Genomic DNA, 12,372 nt, shown 5'->3' on the forward strand with positions numbered 1-12,372 from the left:
ATTTTGAAATAGGGTCTTTGTAGATGCTATTAGTTTAAGAGGAGGTCATTAGTGGGCTCTAATCCAATGACTGGAGTCTTTAAAAAGGCAGAAGAGACACACAGGGAGAATGTCATGTGATGATCAAGACAGAAATTGTAGTGATGCATCTACAAGCCAAGGAATGCCAAGGTTTTCTGGCCATCACCATAAACTAGGACCAAGAGGCATGAACAGATTCTCCCTCAAAGCCCCTCAGAAAAAAATGGACACTGCTGTTACTCTGATTTTGGACTTCTGGCCTTCTGAACTGTGAGAACAAAAATTTCTTATTGTGTCAAGTCATCCAGTTTGTGATATCTTGTTATGACAACCTGAAATACTTATACACCACCCTTTTGTAACCCTTTCTTTCCATGTGTTGCTTGATTACCTATCTCTAAGTATATGTCTATATGCTTCACTTGTAAAAAACACCCCTGGGGTAGAAACCACATCTTAATTTTTATTCTTATACATAGATAAACCCTTATTTATGTTAGATTTACTAAATAAAATAAAAGACACTCAGTTAATTGAGCATCCTTATTTTTATTTGCTAAATCAGACAACTCAAATTTATGTACAAAATAAATGATCAATAAATACCTAAGAAATAAATGTATGGATCCCTAGTTCATCAATTTTATGAATTTTTTTTTTTTAGTATACAATCAATCATCAATAGAGCCACTGAGAAACTTTAACCTATATCCTATTGAACTCTAGTGACTCACATGTGGAATAATTAAGAAAGATATTATAAGTATACAACAAAAGTAGAGAAGACCAAAAAGGGCTCCTGACATGAGTGGCACATGGAGGACAGCTTGGTTGCTCTTCGTGTGGAATTGACATCAAGAGATTTCAGAAGCATAATTTTTTGGTACTTGGGCAGCTAGTGATCATTGGTCCTGGTGCCCCGAGAAGAAGGGAAAAAAAGGAAAGAAAAAAAAAGTAGAAAAGACCAAAAAAGAGCAAGTAGAGTGGCCAAATATAAAGCTACATGCCATGAGAGGGACAGAAACTAATGAGAATGGTACTCTGTCATTTGAGAAAATTGAGTTGAAAGATTCATGATCAAAACCTAGAATCTTAACAGACACGTGAATGAAATGTTCCCCCAAATCTAGAAAGACTAGGATGGGGATAAAGCTGATATTAATTGATTACTTTTCTATGTGTTAGGTTTTTTTCATATGTTAATTTATTTCAATTTACATTAGTTGTCTTAGAAGGTGCATATTAATAGCCTTGCATTATAGAAATAAGAACATGAAGGTTTGAAGGGCAGGGTCAGAACTCAAACTCAGGATCCAAGTCCTGTGTGTTCATTCCACACTCCTAGATTGCTTCTCTAAAACTTTGTTAGTGAGCACTGCAAATTAGAAAGAATTTTAAAAAGTACACGTTCACTAAGTAAAAAATACCATTTAAAAATCCATTGATACAAAAAGAAGCCTGGCAGCAAATACACAGTGATGAAAAAGTTATGGACAAATTTACAAGTAAAAAAGCCATTAGTGGAAGAGGATTCACATAAAACTCATCTTTGAAATTGACATGGAAGCTACAAGAGCTTTTAAAACACATGGTTAAATTAACACAGAGTCTGTTTTAGGATGATCCTGCCATATTCTTGTGGAAATGAAGGTCTTAAATCAAAATCCACTCATTTCAATACTATTTAGTATTTTTGGGAAATACAAAAGTTGAATTGCATATTGTAAAGGATTCTGAGCTTGTAATCATGGTATCTGGGGCTGTCTGATTCTGTTACCTATTTGCTGTGTGACAGCTGAATTAAATCACAAGCAATCTTAGCTCAGTTTCCTCCTTTGGAAATGATAGGCTGATTTTTAAATTCCTATCCAGAGAACACTTAGGGCCTGATACATGCTGCTTTTATTTCATAATTGCAGTAATACTTCTCAACTGGTATAAGACTTCACTCATATTTAAATAGAATGCTTTTTCTCTTTATGTCTTTGTACTTTATTCATTTAGTCAATTAATTGATCTCCTACTCTGTGTCAGACACTGTGCAAGGCGCTGGAATATAATCGACAAACGAAAAACACAAGGTCCATACTTTTATTAACATTATAGAACAAAAAGAATAATTAGAATGATTAGAACTGTAAAGGCAGATGTCATTGTCAAGGGACCCTAAACTAATAAATAAATAATTACAAATTTAATAAATATTTTGAAGGACAATTATAGAGTCCTAAGAAACTATTTAACAGTTTGATTTAATTTCAGTCTCTGGGGCCAAGGAAAACTTCCCTGAGGAAATTAACATGTAAATTCAAACATGAAGGGTGAGGAGAATTTGGCAGTTAAAGAGGCTGGGAGAAAGCATGACTGGGAGAGGGAACCTCTACTGTAAAGGGAGAAGCTGGACACTAAGAGGAAACAAAAGGTCACAAGAGAAGGAGCATAGTCAGTGAGAATACCATAGCTTGAGATGTGGCCGGATAGTCATAAAGGGAGAGACTAGAATGCAGTAAGTCGAGTTTAAATGTAGAGAATGAACAAAATTTACATGCTTATTAAAAAATACTCTCTGCTGTTTGGAATAAATCACCAAAAGACATGAAGAAATAGCAGGAAAACAATTTTTTTCTGCCTCCTTTTAGATAAGCATTTTTATGATTCGATTTCATCTCCACTACGGGCTTATTTAAAAATTTTTATTGGTTGTCCTAGAGTTTACAAAATACACATTTAATAATATTACACTTTCATGTGTAATGTAAGGACCTCATACCGTTATACTCCTAAATCCTTCCTCCTGCCCTTTGTGCTATTATGGTCAAACATGTTACTTTTGCATGTGATATAAACATACAATACACTGATACTGCTCTTTTTCTTTAGAGAGCAATTAAAATTAAGAAAAAACTAAATTTACTCTTACTTTTATCTATGGTATTTCCTGTGATCTTTATTTCTTTGCATAAATCCAAGTTTCTCTATATTATATTTCTCACCTTGAAGCATTTCCTTTGATATTTCTTGTAGACTGCTACAATAAATTTTCTCATTTTTTGCTCATCTGAAAAATGTCTTTCCTTCATTTTTGAAATATATTTTCCCTGGGTTTAAAAATCTAGGTTGGTAGTTCGTTTCTGTGTTTTTCTGTTAGCATGTAAAAGATGTCACTCAATTATTTTCTAAATTAATAGTTGTTTAAAGATAATTCTATAATTCTAATCTTTGTTCTTTTGTATATAATACATCTTTTTGCTCTGAGTACTTTCTCATTATCATTATTTTCAGCAATTTAAATGAAAACTGTCAAGGCATGTTTTGAGGGGAGAGTATTTGTTTTGCTTAGTGTTTTCTGAGCCCCTTGGATCTGTAATTTTGTGCCTTTCATTGATTTTTGAATACTCTTGTCCACTATGTCTTAAAATGTTTCTTCTACCCTATACACATTATCTTTTTCTTCTTGGATTCTAACTATTTGTATATTATTCCTTTTGATATTGTCTCAAAGCTCTTGGAGCCACCCTTTTGTTTGTTTATTTTATGCTTTGTGTGTGTTTCAGTTTGGGCAATTTCTATTGACCTATCTCATGCTAACCCACACGGTTACTGAATATTAGCTGAAGTCCAAGGTCTGTCCCACATAAGCGAGTGCTTGTGTACCATCTCTCTCTTTGGGCCACTAGTCTTTTTTAAAAAATAATTTTTCATTATTTGTTTGCCCCAAGACCTCAACTCTCTAATATTTCAAGAAAATTTCCAAATTTGCAGATTATATCACTTTTTGTTCTTGTGGTAAGAATGAGAATGGCCTCTTTTTAGCTTTCTACATGACTAAGTGGAAAACAGAAGTTCCCACTTCCTTTTTAGTTATTGAATTTCTCTCCTTTTACAGCAAAATCCCACAAAAGAGTTGTCTACACTCACTGTCTACAATTTATCTCATCCTGTTTTTATGTTTTTGCTTTTATCACACATGAAAACTTATAAACTGTAAGATTATTAGTGACCTACATGTTGTAAATCCCAGAGTTAATATTAGTTCTCATCTTGTTTGACATGTCAATGGTTCTTGACACAGCTGACCTTTCCTGTCCCCTTAAGATAGTTTCTTATTTGCCTCCGGGACATTACACTCTCCGGGTTCATCTTTGTTGGGGAACTTTGTCATCTTTCAGTCTCTAAAGGTTACTGTATAAGGGGAATCACTCTTTGGACCTCTTCTCTATCTACAATCACTCTTTTGATCTCATCCAGTCTCAAGGCTTTATACATCATTTCTAAATTGATGACCTGAGATTTATATCTCCAAATTTATAACTTGGAGAACTTTCTTCCGAACTCCAGATTTGCATGCATGACTTCCTAATGATATCTCCATTACTTGGGATTTCTCAAAGACATTTCAAAAGGCATATCCAAAACTGAGCATCTGATCTTCCGTAACACTGCTTGCATTCCTATATTATTTCCCATCTCAATAAATGGCAAAATCCATCCTCAGTTGCTTAGGCCAAAAGTTCTTGCATCATCATCAATTCTATTTCTTTCATATCCTCTATCGAGTACATTAACAAAATCCATCAGATCTGCCTTTAAGATATGAGCAGAATATGACCAGTTGTATTTGCAAGAACAACTACCTGATACTCACCACCATAATTTCTGCCTTATTGCAAAAGTCTCCTATCTGGCTCCCCTGCTTAACTATTCTGAAGTCAGATCCTGGTAAAATATAAGTCAAAATTTCATTTCTATGCTCAAAATCCTGCAATACCTTCCCATTACACACAGAGTAAAAGCCCAAGTCTTTCAAATGACCTAGGAGATTTCTTCAACTTCCATTTGGCTTCTCTTAGCTTTAGTCTCATTGGCTTTATTATTGTTCTTTAAAAATGCCAGGCAAGTCCCTGCTTTAGGGCCCTCGTAGTGATTGTTCCCTTTCTTGAAATGTTTTTCTAGCAAAAATCTACATGTTTTATTCCCCCACCTCCATCAGATCTTTCTTTACTCAAATATTGCCTCCTCGGGGCCTTCCCTGACCCCCTAACATAAAATGGCAGCCTTCTCCTTTCCCACAACTGTTTCTTGCCTTCATCCCACACTTTTTCTCCTTAGTACTTACAGCCATCTAACATGCTATATATTAAAATTACATATGCTTTGGTTTCAATTTATCCAAAAATAATGTAGAAACTATAAAGGGATGGAATTCTGTAAGCATTGTTTACTGCTATGCCTTCAGCCTGTAAAACCATACCTAGCATATAGTTAGGGACTCAATAAATATCTCTTGAATCATTGAAATCTGTCATAGTCTAGAGGTTTTTTGTTTTTGTTTTTTTTTTAATAGGAACTTCACTCAGTCTGAGTAAAAGCCACTTTTCTTTTTTTCCCTAAAACCCTGAAATGATGCTGCCATCCCCATCAATGCATCGGGACATTAAAAGAAAAAGTTTTATCTGCTCCTTACACTGGCAGATCATGTGTTCAGATTTACTGATCTCTAAGGGCACTTATGCACCCACTGTTTATTTATTTTGGAATTATTTTATTATCATCTTTACATGGTTATAAACTCTTGCCAGGATGGAATGCCCTCAGAGGACTGTTATTACTCATCCTTTGGATGCTCCCTGACCTGACCTTGAGAAATAACTGCAGCTCCTTGCAGAAGCTGGAGATAATAAAATCATCCTTACTTGCTCTGAGACAAAGAGATTTCTATCTAGCACCAACAACAGGCTGCTGTTAGCCGAGGAGCACTGCACCTCTCAAGAATCAGATCATTGCCCCCAGGCCCCCTAAGAGTTACACCCTCTCTTGAATTAGGAGGGCCACTAGAATCAGTCACAGCCAGGTTGTCTTTGAAGGTTTTGTTCATATGTGCATCTTTCTCATCTCACAACAAAAAAACAAACTAATAAACAAGCAAGCAAAAACACGATTCATGCCTTCATTCTTTAAAAAAGGGGGAAATTATTTAAATTATGTAAAGAAAATTATTCTGAAAACGCTTTCAAAAATAGAACAAGTTGCTTATAATCACACTATCCCAAGACAACCAACTTCTCCAATTAATTTTGTGTTTTACCTTTCTGTCTTTTTACATATAAATATTTTACAGTTGTCAGCTAAATGTACATGTAATTACATATATTTTAAAGTAAATATTATAATCATTCATTATCTAGTGGTTAACAAAAATTTAATGAGCATGAACTATGAAGCATGTGCTCTTGTGACTTACCATAACAAGATTTAAATCCTGTCAAGGGGCTCAGACCAGAGGTTTGTAAGTTTAAATTTTCAAAGAAATGGGTAAAATTAATTTATTGATATATTTTATCTAATCTAACATCTAAAATATTATCATTTTAACAGGAAATCAATATAAAATTATTAATGTTGCTTATAATTACTAATAATTAGTGTAATCATTAATAAAAGTATTACTTTTTTGGTGCTAAGTCTTCAAAATTATTGTCTATTTTATTCTTGCAGCACATCTCAATTTGGAGGAGCCCCATTTCCGGTGCTCAAAGGGCACAGAGAACTAGTAGCCACTGTACCAGACAGGGCAGTTGCAGTTTGGAAGGGCACTTTTCCATGTTTCTAAAAGTTTTAATCTTCACAGTTAGCATTTATCATGCCTTCATAATATGCCATTGGGTTCATTTTGTTATTCTCTTTTTATTGAACCTTTACGTTAGCTCCATTTTTTTCACAATTATAAATCATACAGCAATAGATTCATGTTTCCATATTCTGAATTAGCATTTAATTAGACTACTCTCACAGATGTGAAATGATTGAAGTAAAAGGTTCAAACACAGTAATGGATTTTGGTACACATTTTCAATTTGCTTTCCAAAAAAACTGAGTGATTTTACCCTGCCTCCAGCAATGCATGCGAGCCAGTTTCACCAAGCTCACCCCAACCCCAGCCTTGCAATTCACATCCTTCCTGACTTCTTTTCAGGCTTCTTGGGCATTAGCTTTCCAGAGTTGTTTTTTTGTTATTTTGTTTGTTTCTGTTAATTTGGATCCTTCAGTTCTGCTTGCCTTCCTTGACTTAAGTTGTACACTCCTAATTCACAGAATTTCTCCCCAATACTGCACCAACCGTACCCAGCAAGGAAATGTAGATTCAAAGCGGGATAGGATTTTTTATCATATTTGCTTCTCTTTCTTTTCACTTCTAAAAGAAGATCTTCTAGAATGGGAATATATCTCAAAGTTATACTATGAAAGACAAAAATTAATTAGCCAGAGATCTTCAGCTTGTTTGTTTCATGAGTCTAAACAATGTGAAAGCTAGGGTAATTGGGCCTGCCTGTTTGAATGCAAAAGGCAGTAATAGGATGAAGCAGGGATCCAAAGGAAGAAGGAGAGAAAACAATGACTAAAGGAGATAGAATTTTATCTATTAAAAGTAGGTAGTTTCAACCCTAAGAGAAAGGCCAGCTGAGATCAACGTAATAGAAATATTTATATCTTCTAGATTTTAAGAAAGAAGACAAGTCTATTTGTCTTTTCGACTGAGTCTGTATACCTTCCTTGTCATTGTGGGTCAAAATAATGAGACCACATGTATTTTTGGCTAATTAAATAATAAAAATGTACTCCATTGGTATTTTATTTGCATTTTTTAAGAGAACAAAGACTAAACAGTTTCCATAACTTTGTTTGTGGTTTGGATATACATACTTTTTACCATTCATTTTGAATTAATTTTAGCTTATTAAAGAATTGAAAGGGAGTACAGAGAATTCCCATACACACTTCTCCCAGCTTCCTGGTGTTCATATTTCACATAACCATGGTAGCTTTATCTAACATCAGTACAATACTAATAACTAAACTACAACTATTACTTGGATTTCACCAGTTCTTCCAAAAATGTCTTCTTTCTGTCCCAGTATTAAATCCAGGACACAGCATCACAATTAGTGATCCTGTGCTGGGTGATCCTGTCTTCTCCAACTGGCGACGATTTCTCAGTCTTTCCTCATCTTTCCTGACCGTGACACTTCCAAAGAGTATGCTGGTCAGGCATTTTGTTGCATGTCTTCCAGTTTGTATTTTCTGATGTTTTCATGGGATTAGACTTGGGTTATGAGTTTGGGGAAAGAATACTACAGAAGAGAAGAGCTGTCCTCATTGCATCGTATCAGAAGGAACCTGATATCAACATGAGTTACTACCGATGGTCTTGGTTATATTTTAATTTAGTGTGTTCTTGGTTTGTTTTATACATATTTTTTTCCTGTAACTACTGATGTCACAAAAATCATAAAAAAGAGTGACATTCTAATACAAATAATGATTTTTAAGGATATCTGAGCAGTTATATTCTAAATATTATTTCCTTCAAACTAGTCACCATACAAGATGTCATTTTCCAGTGAAGCTACACTATTTTATTTTTTCATTTTTATATACTTGTTAATTACAAATTTTTTTTCTGGAAGAACGATACTAATACCTTTTTTTCTTTCCTATTTAAGAGTAAACCGATGATGTAATGCTCCATTCCCACTGAACATAGATAAGGATATTCTTCCATGGAAAACCACAATACAACCATGGAGTGGAAGTTAACATTGTTATGTTACCATCCAATCCACAAACTCCAATCACTGTAGCTTATTGTCCTAATGCCATTTGTAGAAAAAAGATCCACCCAGATAAACAAAGCAAATAGCTGACATCTTTTAAGTAACCTTCAGTTTGGAACAGTCCCTCAGTCTTCCCTTGACTTTTAAATCCTTAACACTTGAAGATTATGAGCCAGTTCATTTGTGGAATGTTCCTGAATCTAAGTTTATGTAAAGTTTTCTCATGATTAGATTCAGGGCAAGAACAGCACAGAAGTGATACTGGACGCTTCCGGTTGCACCTTAACATGTGGCACATGATGTTATTATGTTTTATTACTGGTGATATTAACTTTGACAGTTTGATTCAGGTATTGTCTGCCAGGTTTTTCCATTGTAAGATTTCTATTTTTTCCCCATAAATAAAAAGCGTGTGTGGGAGGTACTTGGAGTCTGTGACTATCCGGTTCTTCATCAAACTTCCACTCATCAAATTTAGCATTCATTGACATTTCTTGGTTGAATTATCACTTTGAGAGTTGCCGAGTGGTAATTTTTCTAACATTATCTTTTTTATTCTATGATTATTAATTGGCATTCCACTACAAAAAAAAAGCTTTTTTTCTCCCCATTTATTCTTACTTATTTTTATCTGTATGGATTCATAGATATTTGTTTTATTCAATTGGTTATTCTCTATCACTATCTTTTTTTTTTTTTTAATTTATTGCTCGAATTGTCCTAACCTTGGCCAGTAAAGTTCTTTCAAAGTGACTTCCATTAACTTTTGATGTGTCCTTTAAACATTACTTTCTGGTACAACAATATATTCCAAGACCATCTTATACTTTCCCTGTTCACATTCTGAAATCAGTCATTTCTCTAGAGAGTTCTAGTTCCTTAGAGCAGAGAAAAGAATTTGTAAGTCATGATCTGGGTGCAGGGTGTGCTCATCATTATTAGGGTATCTCTATATTCAGGCCCTCTCAATGGACAGAGCATCACAAACACACTCACATCTGTACTTATTCAATCATAGTTACATACACTGGAAAATGAGTACACACTGATACTGACAATTATAACCTGAACTTACAGGGCTCATTTTTGTTTTCTTCATTTCCAAATTTATAACTCCTTTCTCTGGCAGTGGGCAAATGACTCTCGTTTTTCTCAACACATCATTTATTGGATAAATCCCCTTTAAATGTGGCCAGTCTCCCATCACTGACACCACTGCCAACTCATACAGACAACCCTCCTCCTTACCTGCATGGACCCTTAACAGTCCATTCCAGGCTGCCACCACGCAGATACCTTCCTTTATCCTGCCCAGAAGACATTGTCCTACACTGAGCACACACATGTCACATTCCTTGCCTGGCTCACTCTTTACCACGCTCAGACTCTGACACCTGTGCCAAGTGCCACTCCTCAACACCCCCAGACATGGATGCCTGCCTTGCTCAGCCCCACCTAATAGCTCTTATCGGGAATTAATCAGGAAGCAGGAATGAGGCAAGAGGTTAGCGGGAAGAAAGCATGATTTGAAATAGTTTTTTTAATTTTTGCTAAGGAGTATGAGTTGTACTTTTTAAGGGTCTCATTCCTTTATAGTCACATTTTGCCATGATATTATTCAGAAAATTGTGTACCAATGATCAACCACTTACAACAATTATCAAATCTATCCTCAAAGGATAAAGTCACTGAAGATAATCAAAATATTATGCAAGCTCTGTCACAGACATTATAATGGCTACTATTAAAAAAAAATTAAAATTTAAAAAAAAAAACAGAAAATAACAAGTGTTGGCAAGGATGTGAAGAAATTGGAACTCTTGTGCAGTACTGGTAAAAATGCAAAATGGCTAACCACTATGGAAAACAGTAAAGGGGTTCCTCAAAATATTAAAATAGAATTACCATATGATGCAGCAATTCTACTTCTAGATATATACCCCAAAGAAGTGAAAGCAGAGACTCAAAGAAATAATTGTAAAGCCATGTTCATAGCAGCATTATTCACAATAGACAAAAGGATACGTAAATAAATAAAATATGATGTACATACAATGGAATACTATTCACCTTTAAAAAGGAAATTCTGACATATGTTATAAATGAGTAAGCCCTGAGGATATTATGCTAAATGAAATAAGTCAATCACAGAAGGGCAAATAGTGTATGATTTTACTTCTATGAACTATCTAGAGTAGTCAAATTCATAGAGACATAAAGTAGATTAAAGAGTTATCAGTCACTGAGGGTAGAGGAAATGGGGAGTTATTTTTTAATGGATACGGAGTTTCAGTTTTGCAAGATGGAAAGAGTTCTGAAGATAGATGGTGGATAAGTACAATGTGAATGTACTTAATGCCACTGAACTATATATTTAAAAATGGTTAATATGGTGAATTTTGTTATGTATTTTCTTAGTTCTGGCTGCTATAAGAGAATCCTAGGAACTGAGTGGCTTACAAACAACATAAATTTATTTTACAGTTCTACAGGCTGAAAAGCCAAGATCGAGGTAACAGCAGATTCGGTGTCTGGTCAGATCCCACTTTCTGGTTCACTGATGACCACCTTCTTGCTGTGTCCTCTCAGGGTGGATGGGGCAAGGGAGCTCTCTGGAGTCTCTTTTATAAGGACTATAAACCCATCATGAGGGCTCCAGCCTCGTGATCTAATCACCCCCTAAAAACCAAACCTTCTAATACCATCATATTGGTGGTTAGGTTTTAACGTATGAATTGAAGAAATACAAATATTCAGTCTCTAGCATGTATACTTTAACACACACAAAAAAAATAAAAAATAAAGAAAGAATATTGTACAAGCTCTGAATACCATTTCAAGAGATATTTCAGAAAACATTAATGAAGCAAGTGTATAGTTCCTGTTTGATGTCTATGTTGAAAGAGCAATACTCATATTTCTATGCTATCACATAGAAATGCCTATATATTTACAATAATCATAATAGTTAGCTACCTTTAAATATAAGAAAAGGAATTTTGAAGTAGTATTCATTCTGGTCTTAGTTAAATTAATATAAATTCAATTTATATTTTTGATGAAACATTTTAAGGATTATTTTAGCTAAACATACATCTGAAATGTCAATAAAATTCCCTCAATATGCATTAACTATATCAGTGAAACAAAGACCTAATTTCTACTCCTATTCATCTGATTCCAAAATCTGTGCTCTGTCTCCAACCTTACCATGATATGTTAAATGATACCAAACTGTATCACGCACTGGAGATAATCATGGGCATAAATCACTATTCACTTCAATACAAGTGATACTAAAAGTACCTACAACACTGAGAAGTGATAGAGAAGGAGTAGGCTCTTTGGAGTAGGCTCTAAGACACTTGAATAAAGTGGTTAATTTTGCAGTGTAATTTGAAATATGGCAAGAAGTAGATGAGGAGAAAAGGATACTTGATGACAATGGGAAACATCCAAAATATTTTTTGTCCCTCAGTATCAGGATGTTTGCCTCTGGTAGAAATTATTCTTCTTTTCCTTCTCCCTATCTGTACCCTTCCTCTCTTTGAAAATCTGGACCAAAACTCAGCATTGCACAATTCTTTCTCTAATTAAGATGTCATTTCTCATTCGTTCACCCTTCCAATTCACCCCTCTGGTCTGCAGCTCACCCACAAGAAGGTATGCCATTTGTGTGCTGCTTATAAATGTTCTCAAACCTTTGCCAAATAAGAATGACAATTTCACTGATCCTTTA

The 12,372-nt window shown here is 34.7% G+C and overlaps 1 non-coding gene across 1 annotated transcript; it reads left to right on the plus strand.

The window, feature by feature from the left end:
* The first annotated feature begins 809 nt into the window (after positions 1-809).
* On the plus strand, positions 810-943 carry LOC118606504. Its single transcript, XR_004952468.1, has one exon. It is a non-coding gene; the product is annotated as a U11 spliceosomal RNA (small nuclear RNA).
* The last annotated feature ends 11,429 nt before the right edge of the window (positions 944-12,372 follow it).

This window comes from Rousettus aegyptiacus, unplaced genomic scaffold (genome assembly GCF_014176215.1).
Source record: "Rousettus aegyptiacus isolate mRouAeg1 unplaced genomic scaffold, mRouAeg1.p scaffold_m13_p_1, whole genome shotgun sequence".
NCBI classification, from domain to species: Eukaryota; Metazoa; Chordata; class Mammalia; order Chiroptera; family Pteropodidae; genus Rousettus; species Rousettus aegyptiacus.